The sequence below is a fragment of the Apteryx mantelli genome, chromosome 8, assembly GCF_036417845.1.
Source record: "Apteryx mantelli isolate bAptMan1 chromosome 8, bAptMan1.hap1, whole genome shotgun sequence".
In the NCBI taxonomy this organism is placed as follows: Eukaryota; Metazoa; Chordata; class Aves; order Apterygiformes; family Apterygidae; genus Apteryx; species Apteryx mantelli.
This window is the reverse complement of record NC_089985.1, coordinates 10793825-10816201: the sequence shown is the minus strand read 5'-3', so window position 1 is coordinate 10816201 and position 22377 is coordinate 10793825. Positions and strand designations below refer to the sequence as shown.

The 22377-nt window shown below is 40.7% G+C and overlaps 1 protein-coding gene across 2 annotated transcripts in view; it reads right to left on the bottom strand.

Annotated features, from left to right (window-relative positions):
- Window positions 1–18557, bottom strand: part of RALGPS2 (Ral GEF with PH domain and SH3 binding motif 2) — a 136001-nt gene extending 117444 nt beyond the window's left edge. The window contains exon 1 of one of the 2 annotated variants that reach the window (XM_067300593.1): window positions 18451–18557. The gene's annotated coding sequence lies outside the window, so the exon portion shown is untranslated. Of the gene's footprint in view, window positions 1–10799; window positions 10879–18450 lie in introns of those variants that run through there. The other variant, XM_013943251.2, reaches the window with a different exon arrangement.
- Between the last annotated feature and the right edge of the window lie 3820 nt (window positions 18558–22377).

Sequence of the window (22377 nt, the reverse complement as noted above, 5' to 3'; positions counted from 1 at the left end):
CCTTTCCACAATTAGCTTTTCCAAGATGTCCACCCCATGGCCTTGCAGCAATCAGTTTTGTTTGCAAACAAGAGGAGTAGTAGAAGGTATCATGTTGATTAAGTGGTGTTTAGTTTGCAAAGTATTTTATTATGGTTTAGAAGGATAAGCATGGCATCAGTGGAACTACAAAAGGAAGAATACAGCCATGGACAACATTCTGAAACGTTGTAAAAATAGTACTTAACATAAAGCAACAGAACACACAATGCCACTCTAGTATGAGCTTCAGGATCAATAACACACTACTCGAGAGGTATCCAGATCCACAGTTTTGCTTAATTTCTGGATATTGTAAACAATACCTGAATAAGGGAGAATTATTATAGGCTGTATATCAGGAAGGATACCACATGTTCACTGAAAAGTCTTTAGAAGCTGCCTTTTTGATTCTTGGTTTTGAGTTTTTTAATAATGCAATAGCAAAGATTCCAGCATAGCAAAAATTCCAGCAGAAGGGAAACTTGGAGGAAATCATTCTAACAGGCTACAAATGGATCCACATGGGTGGCAAATTGTGACCGACCAACAAACTCCTACAACAGAAGGCAGCTCAGGAGATGGGCAAGGGCAAGATGCCCCTGAAGCTCAGGAACTGTGCAGGGTGTGACTCATTAACCGCAGCTGTGGCACAGAAAGCTGACTTTATCTCAACTCAAAGGGGACCACAGGGCAGCCTTTAAGATAAACAGCTGTGTCAGTTGAGTGGATCAACTGGTGTAATTGTTTCTTCCAGAGTTTATCAAAAGAGTGCAAATGTGTCCCTGAGTTAGGCAGACCAGCATGGGGGAAGCGTATACATGGCTCAGCCCAGCATAGAGTACAAAACCTGGACTAACAAGAATTTCGATGAGAGCAACCCACATATTCCTTCCTGGTGACTGAGGACACCCAGCATCGTGACAGTCAGCATAATATAGAGGCCGGTAATGGGGATCACACTGGTACTGTGATTGAGTTGCATACACTTAGCAAAATATAGCAACTGCAATATACACTTGTATTGTGATTTCAGTATATTGATGTATCTCTCTGATAAATCAAAAATCCCGTGTAACACCAAATACATTCAAAGTAAACTTTTAAATTAAAACATTACACCCTCCATGTGTAGAATATCTAAAAGAACCTGGTCAGAGAGAACTCGACTGACACAAGTCTTCTGACTAGAAGTAAAGTATTTAACAGGGGGGAAAAATGGAAAAATATATAAATAAAACATTTCAGAATTTGCAGGTGTGTAGTTGTACATAAAATAAAGGGGACAGACAACAGGTGCTCTTTGATACTGTCAGTGAGCTACAGGAACTCTGTCATCCACAGTCACCACCACTCATGCACCAGAAGCTTGTATGATGATTAAAAAAAGCTATGAAAACAAGACTGACGATCTAGACACTGAACACTAAAAGAGAAAATGCCAGGCACCAAAAATGACCTGCAATCATCAGAAGTTCTTTTCTTATCCAAAGCAGATAATGGCAACAAATACTACAGCAAAATTATGGAGTTACCTGGAAGACGGCAACTAAAAGACTCAACTACAAATTACATTCACTGTAAGCTAAATATGAAGAAAGTCTACACTTCACACATGGATATAAAGACAACTCAAATATCTACACAACTCTTCCAATAATCTTCTATAGGCAATAAGTGCTACAGTCAAAGTTGTAAACACCCAAATCAAAAACAAGGTGACAAACCATCCTAGGGATAAGTTTTTAAACACATGAGAGATGACAAAGTACCAACTGTTGCTGAGTAACAGTCTCCAAACCTACAGAATTAAAGATTCAGTACATATGTCTGCCTCAATTGCATGCTTTCTTTGTTCAATGGGACAAAAAAGGTAGATTTCTTGCTTAAGAGGAGGAAGGCAAAACTCCTCCCGCTGAATGCTTCACACTTTCTCATGAGGAAGAAGAAAATATTGTTCAAGGAACGTTTTGCCATGATTTCTGTGAAGACGTTAACAGGCAGTGAGGATCTTACCTGAAAATACAATGTCTTAGTCCACTTTAAAATTCAACATTTTGAGAGATCAATAGAGACCTTATCAATGACACTTGTGATGACATTTCAATGTTCTCTATAGTTATTCCTTTTCTACCATCATGCATCTACATAGAAGTTTATACAGTTGCTATAGAAATGGTGCTAACAAGAAAAAACTGACAGCCTATGAATTGCCTATATTTGGTATGATTAGTATTATGCTGAAATACAACAGGCATTTAGGGAAGGGAGCTAAATTTTCCAAGCCAATTCTGCCTCTGCCATTATCGCTAAATTTGTTTGCGAAAGGGTGTTGAGGTCAGCTTGTCCAGCCTCTACAAGCAAACAATACATGTAGCGGTGACCCATCCACCCAACCATTCACACCTTTTCTGAGTTTCTAACTCCCTTTAGAAGAACCACAGTAAGTCAGGCAACTGATTTAACAGCAAATAAGCATTCGAACACCAATAGTTTAATGTTAAATCCTTTTCTTCACCCAAGAACAGTCAGTAGGTACTACGTAACTGCTGACCACTGAAGCGTCTGCATAAGAAAATAAAACATGATACAGAAACTGAATAAATCCAGGTGAATTCATGCAGATCTAGGATTTCAGCAAATCAAACAGATTTTAGAACCTTGTTTTAAATGCTTGAGAACCCCCAGATAAATCTAAGGACTCATCAGCTCACCCAGCTAGATGTCAGTGGCCTACTGAAAGCATCCAAAATTGGAGACCAAGCATATGTTTATTTCAACTAAAATAAGAGTGAACATTTTGGTGAAGGAGAGGACTGTATTTTAAGATGTTATCCAACATCAAGTTTCTGTTTGGATAACAGGGAAAAAAACAGTAGATTGCAGGGAAGGATACTCAAGGTAAACAGGAATTTATTTGGAAGTGTGAAATTCTGGTACACCCACCTTATTCTTTGTGCACTAACAACAATAGCTGAATCACCACAAAAAGTGATTTTAGGCAAATAGATAGTATAAATGAGAGCCCTGGTGGAGCTATTTCTAAGCCATCTATCTACATTATTGATGAAGGATTTGCTCCAAAGAACGAATGATTTGCAGAATTTGTATAATTGATGTAGCATTCAACATTTTCCAGGAGATATCAAAAAAGATAGAGATGTACTACAAGCATTAACTTAAAAAGCATTGCTAGCAAAGCATGGGAACCAACTATGCAGAAACATTTTTATACCTCTACTAGTAGAGTCAAGTCTCAAATTCTTAGTTACAGAACAGGGAAAGATGACAAATTACAGGGGGGAAAAAAATATATGACAAAGTTCTTCACATCACACATGGGTAACCTCAGACTAATCAGGGACCAAGGAAATCAAATAATTTCTCAAATTACTTCCTAGGGAGGCAGAGGCATGTTATCATGTATGTAAGCAATGTGTCAGACGAGGAGTGCAAAAACCATTAACTGCTGAAGGAACACATATTTTCTCTACACTGAATTTAGTGATAATCTGACCAACATATCAGAAAAACAGAATACAAACCTGGACACAATTTACTGGCATTCAAGAGGTAAATGCACAAGATGCATATGTATACACAATGCTGACTGACCTGCAGTTTCACAGGCACAGAAAACCTGTAGGCTCTAAAACATACGGAAAGGGAGAACAGTTAAACAAGTTCAAAGCATGGACAAGCACTTTTTCCAAATCCTACATAAAGCATGGGGATTCCTGCAATTTTTAATGTCCCTATGTGCAGCAGCTGATGACAGACTAACAGCATGTGTTGGTCTCTTCAGTATTTAGGAGGCAATTCTTGCACCACACACAAAGACTCTGTTCCAACGTGCCTTAGATACAAACTATCAAGCAAGAATTTTAAGACCATTCCTGCATTTTGAATGCAGTACAGTAAGTTTACAAGTGACAGCCTGCTCAAATTTTATTTGGATATTTGAAGTATTCTGTGGATTACTAGATAATTAATACTCAAACACATTCTTGAGCTTATGAAATGCAACCATGTCTATTTAGGTCTAACCAACAGATACATGCATTAAGAACTGATTCAAGTGCAGAGATGCGCAAGCTGAAAACCTGTACCCCAAAGTAATGACAGAGAAAGACTGTACACAAGAGACAGTAAAGATTTGGAGGAGAATGGTATTTCAAATGTATATTTACGTTTTACAGTGGGTAACACTTTCTCCTTAAGGAAACCATGCTGTTTATGTTAAATTTAAAGATGACTGTAATTTTCTCATTAGTTGTATTAATCTTTTTAACTGATAAAAATGTAAATCTTGAATGCTATAATACAAAAAAGTATCTACCACGGGATGGCGGAGTATCACAATTAAGAACACAAACACCATTATTACATGACCATTCAACAGCGTCAACTGCATTTTTAAAAAGCTCACAGATTGGCATCTTCCAAAAGAAATTCCACTAGAAACCTCCACTTCAGTTGATACTACTATCTGAAATTTCTGATCTTAGCGCACTGATTAGAAAGTTGTTCAGTTAGCCCTTTCTAGGGCCCCCCAAACCGTCACAGCGCTAAACAAAGGAGCGGCATGAATCTTGGGGAAATCACAATGAGGACAACAGCAAAGGTCTTCAGATCCCAACGCACTGACCAGGTAGGCTTTTCTGTTCTCTAATAACTTCCAACAGGAATCCTTGCAGGAGTTCGGTTGGAAATTTTTGTCTCTTTTTTCCCCCTCCCTCTTTCTCAGAGGGTGAATCTCCCGGCCCCAATTAATTATTAGCACTGGCTTCCTCCTAAACAACGGAGGTTAGCCATTCTGTACAAGCCAATGAAAGCTAATTCTCGACTTTACCTACATGAAAACATACCACTCTCTCTTGAGATCCAGTCACAGTCATGATTCCTGCCTTAAAATTGAAAGGAGTTAAAAAAGGCTTGAACCACCCAAATAAACCAACAGATTTACCATGACAAACATTTTTCATTTCGCACGTAAAGTTTACCTTGAAAGGAGGAAACACATAGGGAAAAAAGTGCTATGTGACTGACAGAACTGGAAGGGTCTGGGGCAGTTTTTAAGCATTTGGATCCAGTACCGCAAATTACAGTTTGGTAAAGGATTTGATACCATTTCATCATTACTGAGGTTAAATGGTCCACAGACTGGAGGGACAAACTAATTGGTCAAGAGGGGAAATATGAGTGGACACTACACACTTGTGAACAACCTGCGCTGGGAGAGCTGGATGGGGAACAGATTCTCTGCCAATTGCCAGCAAGCAATTTCATTGCCCTGCAGAGGCAGAACGCAGCCCGTGGACCGCCAGTTGAAGAAACTGTTGTAGAGAATCATGTGCATTTAAATTTTGCATCATTTAAGCATGTTTTAATGCCTGATTATTGTGAGAAGTTTAAGATATAAACTCTTTTATTGCTGCAATCTTACAGCAAGGAGTGAATCTGATTCCCAGTTCAGAAACTGGGAATTTGCAATTTCAGAAGGTGCTATTTGATGGCATACAAGATATTCAAGTATTTTATACTGCAGCATTTCCAAAGAGTTCTATCAGTAAACAGTCTTTGCCCTGCTCTGAGCAACGGGTTGGACTAACGACCTGCCTTCTAATGTAAAGTATTCTGAAACATTACAGAAAACACAGAAGGCTTTTATATAAATTTCTGCATATATTAGAGAAACTCCATCACTTTACAGGTGAATCTTAAATGGACATCATGTTATTAGAGATGTCAATTTAATTTAATTAAAACAGTGTGGTTTGATTCTGTTTGATCAGTAAATTTCAATATATTTCTCTCTGAACATACACAATCTACATCATTTCTTGTTCTCTTAATGGCATGCGTTTTTAAATATATATATTCCTAGATTCCAAAAAGAGGGGATAAACACTACAAAAAGCTTGAGATTTGTTGGAATAAGTTTGAATCTCCTTTATTTCTTTCTAGAAACGTTTGGTAAAATTGGCTTCAGGCCCCCAGCAAAGACTTTTTTTTGCTTTATAATAGATATAAAAAAGATCCTGCAGAATATTGACAGAAAGCTATTTTAAAATGCATCACTTCCAGCAACCAAATTCTGGCATGGGTACATTCTCCTAACCAGGAAAAGTAGCACTGTGGTAGTTATCTTCTAGTTCTGGGGTATTTGAGTGCTATCCATATGGTCTCTCTCCTCCAACATTAATGAGACCTAGAAGTAGATCACAGTCTGTTTTGTCTTTCCAGAAAAAGTTTCAGAGCAAAGCAAGATTGCCAAATGCACACGCAGGTTCAGAGGTGAGAAAGCCTGGGGATTCCAGGATGAGAAGAGAGTTGTACTGAGGGACAAAATGCCATATTTCAGAGAGAGGAGATAAAAAAAACTGTAACCCATCATGTTAAGAGTCCAGTCTGCAGTACAAGCAAATCAACTGGGTGTCATGGAGGAGCAAGGGGAAAGGAGAGAGAACAGGCCCTATCCCAAACACACAGTTTCCCCAAACCTCACTACATCTTTGTCAAAAGGTTGCATAACATTTGCTACTTGCTCATACTGCAACACTTTATGGTATCAGTACTATAAAATTTTCAACTGATATCACTCATTAGGATCTCAGATTCTGGATAAATCTGAACCACAAATAATTTGTTGAAAGAAATGAAAAACAAGATTGTTTTTGAACCAGAGAAAAAAAATTATCCAAACTATTTTAACTAGATTAAAATAAACCCAGATGTCTGGTGTTGTCCCAAAGCCAGAATCATCTATGTTAGGACAATCCCACCTGCCGCCTTCGTCTGCTGCGTTTTTGTTAGTTTCACATTCAAGTTAGGAAGGTTGATTTTGGTCATGAGCGCTATTTAAACACAAAAAAGGGTCAACAACTTCATAGATCGGTAATATCTAATTGCTGAAATAGTACAGAAGAACAACTTAGAAAAAGTCTCTAGCCACAACCTGGTTACTGTGTTTTAGGCAGGTACTGTACTTTTGAAACAGCTTTACTACTTAAAAGCTACAAGGTTCTAATAAGCTATACTAGCTTATTTTCCACCACCCTCCAAGACAGAGAATACCAACCTCAGCAAAACCAGCACAAATGCAGCTACCGATACATACACAGTATTCATACAGTAGCCTTCTGATCTAAGAAGCTAGATTCTTCAAGAACACCACCAGAGGAGGGTTTTTTCAGCAGAGCTCCATGTGGCTAATAAACAGTGCAAATCTGGCAGAGCTGTGAAAGAGCAGGCAGCAGGGCTGGGCTACCACAAACACTGCTGCATAAACCTGCTCCCGGGCCGAGGAATGAAGCAAACCAATTCACCCTGGGACCCAGCTGCATGCTCAACTCAGCCCCATCCTAAAAAAGAACATGATTTGCAAATGGTGTCTCCAACCTAAGAACCACTCCTTTGCCTCTTCCAGATACATTAACCAATTTTGAGGATCCTTATGTTAAGGAACATTGGCCATCTTTGTACTAGAAAAGTAAACATGCCAATTAAGAATTCCAAAACATCCAATTTTCTTTCTGTAAGCAAAGAACTCTACCCCATATTAGGAGGGTCATTAAGAGAGGAAAAAGCCACAAAGAAGCACTCATCAGCTAGTCTAGTGATAAGATCATAGAAACACACCCTACTGGCCTAGGGAAAGAAAGAACATCTGATTCCATTAGTGACCTGGAATGTAATAGGGAAAGAAGACACCAGAGAGAGTGAGACGAGCAAGTAAAACTTCAGTTGCTGAAGCCCATCACTTCTCCTCATCTTCCCTCCCTCACTCCTACAAGCAAAGCCAACAAGACATCTGTGACATTCAGTACCAGTCCACCCAGAAATTTGACACCTAGAAGCAATACAGAAACTCCAGATGTCCCAAGACAGCATGAGAAGTCTGTGTCTCTTCCTGTTCCCTTGAGAGATCTCATTCCTGTCCCTGTCCTCTAACTCTATTACCGCCCAATTCTGTTCTTCACTTAAGACTACTGCTTCAGAGAGCAAGGGGAAGAAAAAGTACTTAAAACAATGCAAGTTTAAAAAAAGCCATGGAAATAAGAGCTAGCTTTTAATAGATACAGCTGAAATAATTGCTTAACGCCTTCAGCTTTTCTACAATATACTTGTGTTTACAAATAAATGAGGGATATAACATAAGTTTTGTGAGCACAATAGCTTAGCGAGACATCTTTCATGCATTTATTTACATTATTTATCAAACAAGTTTCCCTTTTTAGCAATATCACTTCACATTGGCTGACTAGATTTCTGAGTCCATCTAGCCTAGCATTATACAGATATGACATCTCCAAACTATTAAACTGCTACAACACATTGCTACCGTATAAAACCTGTATTAAATGACTAATTCCTATCACAACAGATTTCACATTTTCCTAAACTATCCTTTATAAAATGTTTTTTGGACTTAACAATATACCTTTAATTAATGCCTTTATTGTCCCACAACTAAGTTATACAATTGAGACCAACTATACCTCATCAAAAACGTGTCAGCCTCAGGTCATTAACATGCAAATCCGAAACTCAGTTTTGTTACTGCAAGTCTAAATTTGATTAAAATTCACACCTACTTCACATCTTTACTTTGGACTTATACCAAACACACACTGTAAGTATACAGCTTAGTTCCCACACCCATAGGCATTTCAGTTTTCTCCCATAAGCTAATCAAACTACATTAGGGATGGTACACCATTTCACAGGACCAAAAAAAAAACCACACCACACACACCCACACTTTTGGTGAGTTTCTCTAGGCACCCTGGGATAATGTGATAATAAGTATTTTAAACTTTACATTGTATATGCACACAAGTAATTGGGATCATGTAGCAAGAAATACTCAGCTACTTTTTTCCCCTCTCCTAGTCATACAACAGCCTTTACCAAAAGGTAAAGGGAACCAAAGCTACTGCAGTTCTGATTGCTGGTCTGTAACAGAACTTTGAGACCTCTTATTTTAAGAAACTGGAGTCCCTGAATGCCAGCTTGTATATTGACTGGTATGAAAACTTCCTTTAAGAGAAGTTTCTCACTCTGAAACATGATCTAGCACCTAATGAAGAAACCTTTCCACCATTAAGACAGCTTCAGGAAAGAGTCAAGATGGACTTTTCTTAAGTATTAAACACACATCACAGCACAGAATGGCGTTTGAGCTCAATAGTCACACAGACCCTAACCACATCAAAAAAGCAAAACGTCAGCAAGGTAATTAAGTACAAGCGCAAGCTACTACACACAGACATTGGGGAAATGCTATCTGCCAGCAGATCCTAAAGCAGAATAGCTGCTTGTGAATAGCTGCCATTCTTCAAAGGTAAAGAAATACTGTATCTCCAAAATAATCTTTCATTTCTTCAGTATCACTTCAGTGTACCTTCAACTTTCTAAAACATTGCATATCTGGCACCTACCCCAAATGAAAAGAGTATCACCTTGCTTTCTTGGTTGCTCTGCTGACTACAATTCAGTTAACATCATTTTCCTCTCCAAATTCCTTTGGTATTATTCTGGACACTCTGAATGCTTCAATACATACTGCAGTATAGTTAAACAAGTTCCACACATAAAACAAATTTTCTGTCAGGATAGCTAGATTTACACAAGGGCTTCACACAGTATAAATGACAATCAAAGAATTGTTATTTAATACTTAAAGTTGGTACATGTTTCTAATGAAGACCAGGACCAAGTTTCCTCTTCATATTTGAAACCTAACATAACATGTGCTTTTTTAAAGTTGCACTGAAAATCATCTATTACCATTACTGGGAATGGCATACATTAGGCTGGATCAGAAAGCAAGCTACTGCCCACTAGTAAGGAGAAAAACACTTTCAGGAAGGCACAACACTAAGGGTATTAAAATCCATCAACAAAGAGTTATCTGGCAAATTTGTTACAAACCTTGCTCTGAAGCTCAGCCAGCCAGTTTTGTTATTAGTTGATTATGCCTGACTTTTCCAAACTGAGGGTGGACCAAACATACTATCAATACTTGCAAAATGTTTTCACATTAAATATTCTTCTATGTAAAGTGGCAGAGGTAACTATTCACAATAAGCCCAGACAAAAAAAAATATTAGAAGATATTAAGTATCATCAATAGAAAAAATGACTAGGAAAAAAAAAGAAAAAGATTGTTAGTGAAGCACTTTAGTAACAGCAAAAGTATTTCTACCTTTACATAGGGACATCTGCTATTATTATATAAATGTAACAGAAAACAATCTCATTAGAAAATGCCTGCTTGACATCATCCATGCCCTGAAACAGCATATTAAAAAAACAGAGCCTTATACCCAAGTAATGTTTATTTTCATCCTATCTTCAGGCAGACCTGCAAGGCCCAGGTTTTGACCTCCCCTAATAAATATCTCAGTCTCAGGCTCCTCGCCAGTACACTCATAGTCCTCAAAAATAAAGGGTTAGTGACTAGCTAAGAAATCTTACTAAAACTTCAATAGTTTTGCATGATAATCTCAAGAAGGTACCTGAAGATCACCTTAACTGTGCAGAAGGACTGAACTCAAATAGATTCCTACTGTTCTTATATCAACAGGTGTTTTTGTAAGGCACAATCTATATTTCCATAAAATTTTGATCAATAAAAGGACCACAACTATTCAAAGTTACCTACCAGGCAAGCAGGACAACTAGCACCCAAACAAACTGGCCATTCTAAAAATACTTGAGATCTACACGTGAAATAGCACACACAAAAGGAGAAGCAGCCACTAAGGTATACTTACCAAGACAACACATGGTAAAACTGGCTGGTAATCAGACTGATGGCAGAGCGGTCTGGACTCACTAGCAACAGCACCACAGTTCAGGTGCCCTTTAACCACACAGAAAATGAATTATGTGACAGAGTAGAAGAGGAAATACACTGATGATGAGTCATCCATTTCACCATATGCTTTATCAAAACACCTCATGACATTAGAGTTACTAATTACCACCAGCACAAAACAGTGAGGCATTAATAGAGAGTAGTCCAAATCTTTAGGCTTTTTTTTTTTATTTAGCACTTCAAACAGTTTTTATGCATTTTGAAATCCAAAACATATGCTTAAGAAACTATGAGATGCTACCAGCATGTTAATACTGAGCATACCCAAGTTGATCATAGCTGATGTTGAAATTCAAAATATTTCAAAAGCTCGAGGATTATTTTTTGTTTGATAAGACAAATGCTCCAATATCCTGCTTTGAACAACACCAACATTATTCCCAGCTCACTCCACTGGGCTACTGTAAAAGATGTTAGTCGTAAAGTTAAGCCCTATTTCAAAGCAATTTTCAAGAATGTCACAAGGATTCTACAATGCCTCAAATGTTTGTGTGAAATGTGATAGGGCTTTAGTTCACTAAAACACAGACAGCTGGAGAGGACTAAGGTTTTTTTCCAAGCTAGGAATTCAAAACAGATTCCTTCTTGTTTTCTATTACTAGTAACAATGGTTTCAGAGGCTAAGTTATAACCAAAGGGACAACTGATCCCCTGTCCGATTTCAGTCAGTTTACTAGCGCACTGATTTTGCGTTACCAGTAGTCTCTGCCACTGATTGCTTTTTCCCATTCCACCAGTACAAGATTGTGTATGGCTGTAGAATCAAACAGCTTGGGGGAATGATCAAAGTAAAAAACAAGATTAGGGGTGGGGGGGGGAGGGGAAGAGGTTACTTTGAGCTGGGTAAATTCCCTGATCCAGTTCACCCCACGGGTATTTCTGCAAGAACAGGCAGTGCAAGAAGTGAGCAGTCAAGAAATAAGCTGCCACAGAAAAATGTATGTGGGGTGACAATTCAATTAAACCATTTCAATTGGTTACAAATGTGGAGGACCACAACTTTACCAAGCAAGCAGGGATATAACAGCAATAAGAATAAAGTTACAACTTGTCATTAAAATAAGTGGACTGGAAACACGAGCTGTTAAGAAGTTTATAAATTTGAGTTTTACGCAAAACTAACAAGTCAGAAGCTCACCTGTACTTACATGCCTCTTCAATACAACCAATTCAGACATGAAGCTTACAGAGAAAACCTTAATAATTTGAGACTTTCAGCTTTCCATTTACAGACTCTTCAGCCTGTCCACACACTATTGTTGCTTGATAATCTGAAATTACATAACTACAAAAAGTGTGCTTTGTACTAGTCCTGTTTGTTCACTTATTCGTCCAACTGCAACCACTCTATCACATGATACCATGTATTTTGAATCTGAAAAAAGTATAATACTACAGTTAAGACAATTATCCAAAGCCCTTGGCACCGTAAATACATGATAAAAGCAATCTAATTTACCAGCTGCATTAAGGTCACTTATTCCGGAAGTCTGCCAATCATCTAGCCACTATTATCTAAGAAATACACCCTCAACTTTTAAAAAAGATCAATATTCTTCTTCCCCAGCATGATCAATCTGAGTCACTCTCAATGAGAAGAGCAAATTCCATAGTCTCAAAGCTGTCTCTGAATGCATAATAAGGGAGGTTCAAATCAAACAGCTTTTAATGCCATACTACTACAACAGCAGTCAGAGTTGACTCTTAAGAAGCCAGTCCTAGGTCACTTCAGACTTAATTGATTGCAACCAATACCACAGCTCCATTAGGAGAAAAAGAGATAACACATATACATCCGAAATATCAGTGCTGTTGACTCTTATTGATATGGCTCCAAAGCAAGCAAAACATTCTGCACAAGATTGCCTCCAAATAGTTTTAAGACACAGTTTCAACATGAAGGTCGGCAGATCTCAGACTTCTCCTCTGCAACCCTCATTATACATTTCTTCTCTCCCACTCCAATAGTTTGAGCCCTTGGACAACCTACAGACATACAGTACAGACAGTGTAAGCAAAGAGATTCAAGACCTCCTAGGAATTCCTAAGTCAAGTCCACCAGTTTTCAGCAGAGGACCCCATGGCAAGCTTAGGAATCAGTCTCCCTCTACCCCATTTCTGTTTATCCCCTAGCAAGCTGTTCTGTCTTAACTTATCCACACTTTCCCCAAGTTGCACTTTATTATCTGCACTAAGAACTGCTAATAATGATCTAAAAACAAGGGGAGAAAGAACAGTAATGACTTCTAGCCAGATCCTAGTCAGATTAGGAGTCTCAGTCTTCTAGTCAAAGACTTAAAAAACTGATTTTACTGTTTCATTATGATTGCTAAAAAACAACTAAGATCAGAGGGCACCAACACTTTTGCCTAATGGCAAATGCACTCCTTCAATTAGGAAGGCTGATAATTACATCCACTTCATCATGTACATTTTATCTGGATTGAGCCTCAGCCAGCTTGTTCTAATCCATGTCCAAATCTCAACTACATGCTGATGAGGCACTGAGCTACATTCCCCCATATACTGCAAGTGTGACCACAGTGGTTAAACTTACAGTCTCCCCATGCAGACGAGAAAAAAATAGGGCAGACACATGCCTTTCCCAATTCACTCGCAATCTGAAGATTATATTGACTATGAAATATATTTATATATACACACACACACAAAACTCTGAATAGACCACAAGTCCTACACTTCAAAGAAACAGAACAAATAACTATTCTTAGAGTTTGCTCCAGTATGAACACAACTGTAAAGGACTGCAAGCAAGATCCACCTTCAAAAAAAATTAAATAAATAATAAAAATAAGGGCTTTCAATTTAACCATCAAGCAGCAACAGATGTATTGCTCTCAAATCTGGCATCACATCAACTGCCATGTTACATGCCTAATCTTTAACAAAAGAGACTGCTCTTCACAACTGAGAAATAAGCAGGTTTTTAAACCACAAAGATGATGCATACAGCGAGCTGACAAGAGCATTTCTTGACGTTCTGACAAAGAAGCTCTTCAACCCTTCAATGTTCAGCAGAGAGATACCCCGCAGTACATCCAGAGATTTGCTTCAACAAGAAACCTTAACTTTTTGATGCACCTGATACAGCCACAAAGAGCCAGAATACAGCCAGACAAGTACAGTCCTGAAGAAATAAGGGCAAAGCTTCTAGAATTTGCAAAGTGTAGACTTCTCTTCCAGCACTACTTCCCTGGGGTACTACCTAAGCAGTCATCCTTGTACCTCAAACTGTAGGACAATGTGGAGGGGCAACCTCATCCTTACGGAAAGGCATACAAGACGCAGATAAACCATCACCTCTCTGCATGGAAATTACAGCCTTGAAAAAAACTGATAGTAAAGATAGGACTGCAAGGTTTCTGAGAGCATCCTCAAGGCAAGCTCCATGAGTTCAAGGAAGACAATATTTATGCCATATAAGAGTCTACGATCTGTCTGGAAGCCTTTAAGAAATTTTGAAAAGACCAGGTATAACTGTACTGGCACACAACATCTCAAAAAAGTGACTCCAAAGTTACATTAACCTTTTATGCATTTCAGGAAAACTGTATTTCAAAATATTTAGCACTGGCCCAGTGGAGGTCCCTGTATTTTATTTTGCTATACTAGAAGATTCCATGAACAGATTGAGTTTTTCTAGCCAAAGTCTCCTACAAACTGAAACCTGTACACCAGACAGAAAACAGTCTCCCTCTTAGTCAGCTGCGCTCAGCAGCGAGTAGGTTCAATGCCTATTGATTCCACCACATTAACCTGAGAGCCACAACAAGAAGCTCTAGTGTTCAGAATATACCATGCTGCCTAACACCTGCTCCCCTTCTGTGATTTAGGGCCACCCTTACCTTTTCCATTATCTTCTCTGCTCCTCATGGCTTCTTCAGGTTACACAAAGCTGCTGTCATCAGCTTCGCCCAATGCTTGGACTGCCACTGGAGCAAGAGCTGCAGTATCTCCACCTGACACCCCACGATAGCCTTTTAGAGCTCTGATTTTAGATGTCCTTTTTCTGCTTGGCAAAATACTAGACTTCACCTGCCTGCCCGCAAGCAGGATTCTAATGCCAACTTCCCTGAAGTCCTACAAGGCTTTTAAGGACCTTTGCAGAAGAAAAGAGCTGGAGTCACATCTACATGTTCTAGCAAACAAAGCACACGGGGCATCTGTGTAGAACACCCAACTGTAACACTAAGTCTCTCTTGCTTAAGCAGTCTTCTGAGGGAATCAGGTCATAACAGGAAAAAAACAAAACTTGAAGCCTACAAACTTCTGTTCATGCAATAAAAAAAAATACTTGCATGCACATATGCATGAATAATGACATTATTTCTACTGCAGCAGTTCCAGGTATCTAAACATAAAGGCATTAATGTGTCTTTCCAAATATTTTGAAAATGCATTTTTAAGCATCTCCTCTAACATCACCTCTTCCAATGAAGGGCTATAAAACAGTCAAATCAGAAATATATCATGTCTTTGATGTCTTACAGTTGGACAAGAGGCAAGCATTTACACTCCTCAGCCTTAAAGCAAGTTTTCAAATCAGCTTCAATTATTGAATCAAAGGAGGAGCCCAAGTGACTCAGTTCCAAGCAAACATAAAAAAAGATTAAAACCTAATCTCAATGACAAAGAAATAGGAGAAGAAACTGTTTAAGATAGAGGTGTGTCCTTATCAATTCAAATCTTTTAATAATTGAAGATACGCCAAGTAAAACATTAACACACTAATATCAGTAGGTTTTTTAAGTCCTAAACACATTTATTAAAGACAGACAAGTTTAAAATAAAAGTTAATAAAAGTAATTGAAGTTTAAGAGTTAGCCCTCTACATTCATACATGTTCACTCATACTCAGCAGCATCAAGACCAATAAAATATCAAAATAGCAGGTGTTATTTTTTTTTTGGTCTACACAGTCTACCACAAATGACATAAGTGTGCAAGGGAAACGATCTCCCAAAAAAATTCTGCACAAGGGCAAGTTCCAGAGAAAAAGAACTAACAGTAAACAGGATATCATCTTGAAGATTTTTTTTTCCATTAGTTTAAGAATAAAACATTATTTTGCCTAGATTTTTGGCAAGCTAACTAGAAGGCAGAATATCTCGCAAGGAGGCAAACAGGCTCCAGACAACTGCTGTACATCTTCCACATGTGACTGCCCTCTCCCCATCTCAAACATGCTATACTTTAGCATTTTAGTGCAGAATAAACCTCAATCCTTTCTGGAAGGAATATTTTATTTCAGAATAGCAAGCGTATTTCTTCATATACACTCCAAATGCTAAATACAGATGTCACCAGAGGGCACTATTTCAATCCAAGTGACCTAGCTTTAGCAAAAGTTCTGAGCAAGACGGCAGCCAACCCACATGCAGGGATGTGGAAAGGCTGTAGAAGTATTAGTAATTCTGCTTCTGCAAGGGATCTCCCTAAAAAAATAAATACAAGTGAAGTGTAAATATTTATCTCAGAAAAGTGAAATATTTTTCAGTGTAAGCAGAGGCACTGTTATTAAAGATAACAATCTATCAACTTCTACGCTATATCATGCACTTGATGGCACCATTCAATTCATTCAGGCAAATTCTTTTGCACCCGTTTACAGAACCAGGATCCAAGCCAGTACAGCTCACGCAGAGACGTCTATGAAAGCCCTATGACCATATTATCATTGATTCTAAACCTTACAATAATACATGAGAAAACATGTACATGTTGTCAAGAGATGACCTTGGGAAACAACATATTTCTCTATTCCTCATTGTTCTGTAAGTATTTGATGCTGTGTTGAGAGGGTCAAAAATTAGACTATTAACACAAAGATAATACAAAAGTATTGTTGATGTCAGTTTTCAACCTCTGGTCCATATGTTATTTCTATAGGTCTGAGATCTAATAAAGATTTTTAGAAAATCTAGGTGAGCTGAAGTTTACTAGGGAGAAGTGTGCATAACCCCCAGAAAACACAATAGGTGTACAAATCAAAAGACGTTACAACCCCCCGTTTGATGTGAATAGTAAAGTAAGTCCATTTCATTCAGAAGCAAAACACCACCACCACACTACTAGTAAAATCAAGTCAGTTACAAGCAGAGACAGTGGTAAGAAAAAAAAAATTCATTGTGCTTCCCATGACAATTTCCATTCTTAAAAAAAATAAAATAAAATAAACTGTATGTCTACAAAGCACTGACTACCTGGTTATCCACCTATACCACTCGCCCACCTATCCCACTTTAAAGAGGAAGATATTCTCCATCTCTTTCATCCACCTGAATTATCAAAACGCCTTAGTTCCACATAGGGACAGGAAAGAAAAAGACATCTGTGCAAAGGCATTTTTTATTAGCATAGGGATCTCTCAAATACATAAACATATCCACAAAGATTCACCAGGCAGTAACTACTATTAAACACACAGGTGGAACTTACTTCAGACTATTACTTATCATCATCGCTCATCTCAGTTTAAAAGATACCTGTAGTTGCTTTTCCAGCATCTGCTGCCAGGAAAGAAATATGCCAAACAGGTTTGATGTCACATAAGCAGCATTTATTTGTCTAACCTCTAAAGCAGATCCCCGTCTGCTGCAGGACAATGGTATCACCAGTCCTGGTGCTCCAGACTCACACTGTTTCATATAGAGGGTTGCTGTCGCGGCTTGGCCCCCCGGACACCCCTCCCCTCCACCCGAGGGTGCGCGCACTGCGACCCACCTAAGGCTCGTGCTACCCTACACCCCGTCTCACGGTAACCCGGCCCCGTGCGGCTTGGAGGCGTCCCAACCCCCCGCTCCGAGGGGGAATTACTCGGTATCGGTATCCAGCAGCCACGGGCGCCTTCGGACCACGCCGCCGCGACCCGCCCTGCGCTCCGGCCTCCTCCAGGCCCCCCCTCCCCGGGCACCGCGGCTCTGCCCCGCTCCCGCAAGCTGCGGCGACCCCGCCAAGGGCTCGGGGCCTTCCTGCGGGCGCCGGGAGGCTCCCCCTGCCCAGGCCCCCCCGGCCCCGCACGCAGGTGGGGGAGGCGGCGGGGCTCGCCCCGGCCTCGCCCCGCGCGCACGCACCCCTCCATCTTGCAGCCCCAGCGCCGCTGCCCCCCCACCCTCCCCACCACCACACACACACACACACACACACACACACACACACACCCCCGCGGAGGGGGCGCTGCCGAGCTGCCGGCCCAGCCCCCCCCCCCCCAACGGCCGCCCCCCGCCCGGCGGCGCCCGCGCGGGGAGCCGGGAGGAGGCCGCGGCGAAGGCGGCAGGCGGGCGCCGCTGCTGCCGGCTCCACGAGGAGCCGGCCCGAGGCAGGGCAAAGGGTGGGGGCCGGGACCCTCCCCGGATCTGGGAGGGGACGGCGCGCCTCCAATCCCCGGCCGGCAGCGCTGCCGGGCCCGGCACGCGAGCCGCGGCGAAGCCTCCTTTCTCTCCTCCTCCTCCTCGAGGAGCCGGACAATAAGCCCCGCCGCGGCTCCCCGCGGAGGCGGGCGCCGGCCCCGCGACAGCCGAGCTCACCTGCGGGAGGGAGATGAGCGAGGCGCGGAAACCGCCGCGGCCGCCGAGGGCTCCGCCGCGACCGCCCAGCGCCGCCTCCGGGCTCCGCTCACGCAGCAGCGGCGGCGGCGGCTGCTGTGGGGCGAGGGGCAGCTGCCGGCTCCGCCACACACATACACACGCGCGCGCGCGGGCGGGGTAGGTGTAAAGAGCCGCCGCCGGCAGCGCATGCGCGCCAGGCCCCTCGGCCCTCCTCCTCCCGTGCGGCGGAGCGCCCGCGCTCGTGCGCGCTGCGCAAGCGCCGCGTGACGGGCGCCGCCTCCCCCCCCCCCCCGCTGCGCAACGGCGCCCAACGGCCTAACCGCCGCCGCCGGGGGGGCGTGCCGCACGCCCGCGCGCGTTGCCGTGGCGACGAGGGGGCGCGCGGGGGGCGGGGCGGGCCGTCAGGCGCGTCTGCCAGCAGCTGTCCTCCCCCCCGCCCCCACCCCGCCAACGGCGCCAACGGCCGGCGCGGCCGCCTCAGCGAGCGGCGCCCCGGGGGCTCTGCCCCCGCGCAGGGCCCCTCGGGCCGCGGCGGCCCCGCTGCTCCCCCGTGGTGCCGGCTGACCCCCGCCCGCCGCCCTTTCGCCTTGCTGACAGCTGTCCCGACCGCTGGGCGCGGGCGGCTCGCTGTAGACCCCTCCCGCCGGCAAAAACAAGGGGATACTGGAGACACTGAGACGTTAACGCCGCTCTGGGAGGCTCCTCTCTCCTTCTTAATACGGCGGCTGGGACAAGGAAGCGGACTGGCCCCCGAAAGCAGTAGTAAACTAAGAAATTCGTTCGTTTAAAAGGAATACGGTGCAAGAGCTTTCTAGATTGTTCTCTGCTCCCACAATGGTTAGGAAATGATTAGCTTACAAAAGGAAAACAGGGCCCTCAAGGTGTTTGCATCATTTCAGGAGGGAGAGCTTTCAGAAAACCACCAAATTTTGCAAGAATTGCCATGAAGTCGGAAGAGGTAGCAATAGTGCTGTCATGGAGACAAGGCTTGGCATCGCCCACTTTTCCATTTACCTCCCCCCCCCCCGGGAGGCGCCAGTCCGAGTGAGTGATCATAATAATTAATAGTTAGCGTTTATACATATTCAGAGTGCTTTACAAACAATACCTAATCTCATTAACTTGTGAATTGACTTGTTGTTTTTATCCTATCCTAGAATTAAGATGGTTATTGCTTCTTTCACATCCTGGAAAGATGGAATCAGTAATTTGTTCATATACAGGCTAATCTATTGCTGCCATCCGGTATATGGCCACCTGCTATGCGTACTTCCTTACTTCTAATAGAGCTGCAGACTGCCGAGAATATAGATACCAGGATCCAAGACACCTGAGCAGTCCAGATTAAATGAGCAGGCTGAAAAGATAGCACTGACATGGTATCGAGCTCATTCAGTTTGAACTGGCGTGAATGAAAGGAAAATGAAGTGCCAAACGCCACCCCTCTGCAAAGTTTTCAGCTGGTAGGTCAGTGACAAGGTCTGAGTGGAAAGAAGGTTTCATCGCGTGTGGAACCACAACAACACTTAGCATAGAAGTAAGAAAGGATTACAGGCAGACAGAGAGGAAGTAAAGACAGCTCAGAAGGGGGAAGCAAAGGTAAATTTTCTGTAAATTACTCTTTTTCACTGAAACAGGAGGAAATTAATTTATCTCACAAAACAAATTTCTTAGAATTAATTATTTAAGTGGTGGATAGAGGGGGATGGGTGACACAGATTTTGAAAGACATCTTACAAGTCTCTCGTGAAATGCTTCCAAAAAAGTATGTAGTGGGTTGTGAGAAAGAAGTAATGCTGTGGACCATAAACAGAGATGGAACAGGAGAAAGAATGGTCAGTCCTAATGATGGTGAAAAGCCATTAGGAAGGTGTCTTAAGACTCTGTGCTAGGACATGTATTGTTAATACACTTACAAATAGTCTAGAAAAGGACAGAGCAGAAGGAGACATGGCAATATTTGTAGAGGGCACAACATTAGCCACATTAGTGGGGCAGATTGTGAAGATATTCAAAGTGACCTAACTGACTGGGAGGGCAGTACAGTGACAAATTCAATATTGATAAATAATCATCAATAAAACATAGTATATACTGAAGGAAAGAAAGAAATCTGGTTATATATTGTGTATATATATATGTTATGTATAAATATACAAAATATATATTTTATCAAAAAGTATTTTAAAGAATTTGGGGGGGAGGAGAAGTGATAAGAGAAAAAATATATTTTTTTATTCAAGAAAAATTAGACTGTGGAACTGCAATATGTGGCTCCTTTTAAGTGTTGAAATGCTACAGTTTCATGCTGGAGCCTCATGTTGAATTGTTTTTCCCCTGTGATTCCTAAATCTTTTCCAAGACAGCATTTTCCAATATTCAGTTGCCCATTCTATACACATGACTGACATTCCTTATTATTTTATAGGTATAGTTTTCCCCATTACATTAAACACTCCATTTAAAATTCATTATTAGTAGAAAATTCCAGCTGTGCTGTTAAATATTCAAATGACAGGAAGCATCAAAAAGAGAGGAAATGACTAGATGAAAATATGTGGCAATATAGTTGATTGTGATGAAGAAAGCTTCTGTCAAAAGTAACAGGAAACCACTGTCATTTGTGACTGGCAGACTGTTAGGGTATGTGTACAGATGGCCAAACCTGAACAAATATCATTACACAAATTATTTCAAAATTTTACTCCCCCCGGGACATCACATTTGCCATCACCACATTCATTTATGAGAACAAATTTAGAAATTGTATTTGCCTATCTATCCATCCTGCAGATAGGTACTCTTCTGAATAATTATTTATTACAGAATCTCAGAAGTTAGTTTTCAGACATACTTATCTCAAATTACATCAACAATGATTGTTTGTATGTCCTATTGCCCAACTCTGTTTCTCTGCAGAAGTGTAAATGGTTTCCTTCTAAATAGAACCTCCTTTTCCTTCTAAATAGAACCTCCTCGATCTATATAGAAAATACTTATTTCTTTTTGAGACTTACAGCTTACATCTTCAACATCTGTCAACCAACTGAGATTATGGAAATTTATCATTTTATTTCTAATTTCACAGATTAAAAACATTTCTCCATTAGGCAATGTAAAATGTGTATGTTTCAGAGTATGTCTGCACTGGCAGATATAATGAAATGTTGTTGAGACGGCAACCAAAGCACTTACTATTGTAATTTAAATCTAAGTCTATAAAAATGCCAGCAGATTACACTCACTGTTTATTATACTTTCATTAAGAGAATATAGTGTAAGCATTTTAGAATAAAAAATTTATAAATTACTTTAATGGAATCTGCTTTGTTTGTATAGATCACAGTACAAATTGTTATAAAATTCTAAGGCAAAAAAGAAATAGTATTTGATTATGATAGATCATATCATGCTGCGTACAAAGCTCTGGTATTAAAACTATACATTAATATAAAATCAAATTAATTTAGTTGCGTTTCAGCCAAGCTTCCTGAGTACTGCAGAAAAGATAATCTTTAATTTTGTTTTAGTAAGTAATGATTTGAAAGAGCATAGTTTCATTTTGGCACCTAGTTAGCACTTCATTAATTACTAATTACTTGGCACTAAGTAAAGTTCTTCTAACATTGCCTGAATCTAGAAACAGCTATTATCATAAAAAGTCATTAGTTAAAATCAGTTTTATATGAGATGTCCCAAAAAGATAGTTGCTAAAGTATATAGTTCCCTAAGAGTGAGAATAGAGTAGAAAATATTTTACTTACATAAAAGCTATTCTAAATGCTATTCTTTTCTATTCTTATTCTTTGAATAAGTCATTCCATGAGTCTATCTGCACATAATTCACACAGTACTTTAGGAAGATAGATGCTAAAGAAATGTAAAGTACTGCTAAACTATTTTTCA